Here is a 3,449-nt window from a genome sequence, read left to right on the forward strand (position 1 = left end):
AGCATCCAGGCATCAGGGTACTCACTGCAGCTTTGACCTCCTGGTTCCTCAGGCTGTAGATGAGGGGGTTCAGGACAGGAGGAACCACTGAGTACAGAACCGACAGGGCCAGATCCAGGGATGGGGACGAGATGGAGGGGGGCTTCAGGTGGGCAAAAAAGCCAGTGCTGAGGAACAGGGAGACCACAGCCAGGTGAGGGAGGCAGGTGGAAAAGGCTTTGTTCCGTCCCTGCTCAGAGGGGATCCTCAGCACGGCCCTGAAGATCTGCACATAGGAGAAAACAATGAACACAAAACAACCAAAAGCTAAGGAGGCACTAACAGCAAGAAACCCAAGTTCCCTGAGGTAGGATTTGGAGCAGGAGAGCTTGAGGATCTGGGGGATTTCACAGAAGAATTGGCCCAGGGCATTGCCGTGGCACAGGGGCAGGGAAAATGTATTAGCTGTGTGCAGCAATGAATAGAGGAAGGCGCTGGCCCAGGCAGCTGCTGCCATGTGGGCACAAGCTCTGCTGCCCAGGAGGGTCCCGTAGTGCAGGGGTTTGCAGATGGACACGTAGCGGTCATAGCACATGATGGTCAGGAGGAAACACTCTACTGAGATAAACAACATAAAGAAAAACACCTGTGCAGCACATCCTGAGTAGGAGATGTTCCTGGTGTCCCAGAGGGAATTGTGCATGGCTTTGGGGACAGTGGTGCAGATGCAGCCCAGGTCGCTGAGGGCCAGGTTGAGCAGGAAGAAGAACATGGGCGTGTGCAGGTGGTGGCCGCAGGCTACGGCGCTGATGATGAGGCCGTTGCCCAGGAGGGCAGCCAGGGAGATGCCCAGCAAGAGGCAGAAGTGCAGGAGCTGCAGCTGCCGCGTGTCTGCCAATGCCAGCAGGAGGAAGTGACTGATGGAGGTGCTGTTGGACATTCCTTCACTCTGGGCATGGTGGACTGTCGAAAGAAGACATTGACAAGCTGGGACAGCTTTCCTTGAGTCAATCCTATGCTGTTTTATTAGTAATCCCCTCGAAGCTATTGATGTTGTGTTGAAGGAAATTTGTTAAATTTCTTTATTTTTGATTCTGGATTTCTGTTCCTTTTGAGTTGTTGCTTCAGCAATGCTCTCAGCCTGAACAAAGAGGTGCCAGATGGAAAACAGGACTGCCTGTGCCCCAGAGCAGTCAGATCTGCTGGAACCACACAGGTGCCTTTTGCTCATTTCATCTCCCTCTAGTTCAGGGTGCTCTCACTTTAAACATGAAAAATGTAGTGCACTTTTTGTTGGCTCTAATTTAAAATTCAGCATCTCTAAATTTTTCCACCTTCTCCTATGCAGCTAGTCAGGATGGGATATCCAAGGGTTGGTCTGGCTCTCTGATGCCTCGAGTTGTGCCTACTGGGAGCTGGTTCTCTCTATCCCAGCGTTGTCCCTGCCAGTGCTGCCAGAGCCCAGCCCAGCCCTGGGGGCTCAGCTCTGCCCTGCAGACCCCTCCCAGCACAGGGCACTGCCCAGGGGCATCTCCCTGGCAGCAGGGTCTTAAGGGCAGGCCAGACAAACAGAGACGCTGCAAGCCAAGGTGTTGCTGCTGCTGTCTGTAGGGAAAGGAGGCTGAGGAGGCACTTTCTGAGGGAGATCTGAGGCCCATCTGCTGATGCCCAGGGTGACAGTGCAGGAGTCTCAGTGACACAGCTGAGTGACAAAGCTGACATCCCCTTTCCCTTCCCTTAAGGAGAAAGCTGAGAGCAGCCCTGACCATGCAGCACCATCTCCACAGCAGGAGGAATCTGCCCTGATGGGGGTGGCTCCTTCCACCTCCAACTTCTCCCCCGCAGTGTCCATGGGGAGCTGCCAGGCAGGCTGAGAGCTGCCCCTGGCAGGTGGCATATGCCCTGGGCTGGCCAAGAGCCCTGAGGGCTGCAGGAGCTGCTCTGCAGGACAGCCCTGGGCAGCCCTGGCTGCAGCCCCAGCTTCACCCCCTGCAGCCGTCCCTGGCAGCAGGAGCCGTCCTGCCCTGTCCCTCTGATGGTGCCCAGGGCTCTGATGCAGCCCCGCTCTGCAACACATCCTCCTCGTCCTCCTCCTGCTCCTGTGCCACAGAGAAACTGGGAGAGTCCTCCTGACACATCCCCCAGGCTGTGGGGTGTGCTGGCTTCAGGAGATCCCTCCAGGAGCACAGGGGACATTGTCCTGCACCCACACACTCACCATGCACAGGGCTGTGAAGATCTTTCCCCAAGTGAAGTCTCAGCTCAATGTCTTCCCAATCCTGATTGCCTTCAGCCTGTCTCTGCCTGGCTCCTGTCCCCTCAGTGCCTGCAGGCAGAGCCCTGAGCCCTGCTGGGCTGGGAGAGGAGCTGGTCCTGGGAAGAGCTGTTCCTTTAAAGCTCAGCAGCACAGACACAGCACAAGGACTTTAATGAGCCTCCTGGGTATTTGGTGTTGTTTACATCAAACTCAGTCCCTGAGAGAGTGTTTAAAAACTTCTCAAGAACTCAGAATTAAATTGAAACTCTGAAGTTTATTGAAGTTTTAACAGGTCCCATTGAGGATGATGACTAGGAAAACTGTCCCAAGGTTCCAGGGAGAGCAGAACACTGGAGGCAGTGATGACAGCTGGGGACAAACAGGGCAAAGGTGTCTCTGGTGCTGAGCACACCTGGATGTGTTTGAGGAATGCCAAGGGCCAAGGCCTGAGCCCCAGCCCCTGGCCAGGCAGATCCTGTCCCTCCCTCCTTGCTCAGGGCTCTTGCCAGGATGGGCACTGGCATGTGGGGATGTGCAATGCCAGGGACAGGAGCATGGGGCGGCCCCTGCCAGGCTGCTGAGCAGGGACAAGGAGGCAATGAGGCCCCAGGCCTGCAAGGGTCACTTGTCTCCTGCTCCTGCCTCAGGCCCAGGCCCAGCAGCCATGGCCAAAGTGCTGCCCAAGTTGGCTCTGGCAGGGCTGCCTTGCAGCTGCTGCCCATCCCTGTGCCCTGTGCAGCCCAGGCTGTGCCACGGTGTCCCTGCCCTGCGCCTCTGTCCCTGCAGGCTGTCGGCATCCCCCGGCTGCCCCACCTGGCTGGGCCCTTCCTTTGCTGACAGCTCTGCCTCCTGCCTGCCTCTGCCTGCCCACACAAACCCTGGGGCTGATACCAAAGGGGTTCATTCCATTTTTACCCTGCCTGTGAACTTTCATCACAGGAACAAGTCATGCAGGGGCTGCTTTCCCAGCAAGGATGGGTGGAAGAGGAGAAGAAGACATCTGGCTGAAGTGTGCAAGGACAGAGAAAACAAGGAATGAATCTGGGAACTTCGTGTGGGTTTTATGGAAATGGGTGAATTGTAATTCATATTTTACAATGGTATATGAGCAACACACTGGTAGAATTACATGTCCGTGTGAGGTTAGGAGTTTTCCCGTGTTGGACCTCTGGCCTGAATAAATGATACCCTCTGAAATAGCAAATGAGTGTTC

The sequence above is a fragment of the Zonotrichia albicollis genome, chromosome 24, assembly GCF_047830755.1.
Source record: "Zonotrichia albicollis isolate bZonAlb1 chromosome 24, bZonAlb1.hap1, whole genome shotgun sequence".
NCBI classification, from domain to species: Eukaryota; Metazoa; Chordata; class Aves; order Passeriformes; family Passerellidae; genus Zonotrichia; species Zonotrichia albicollis.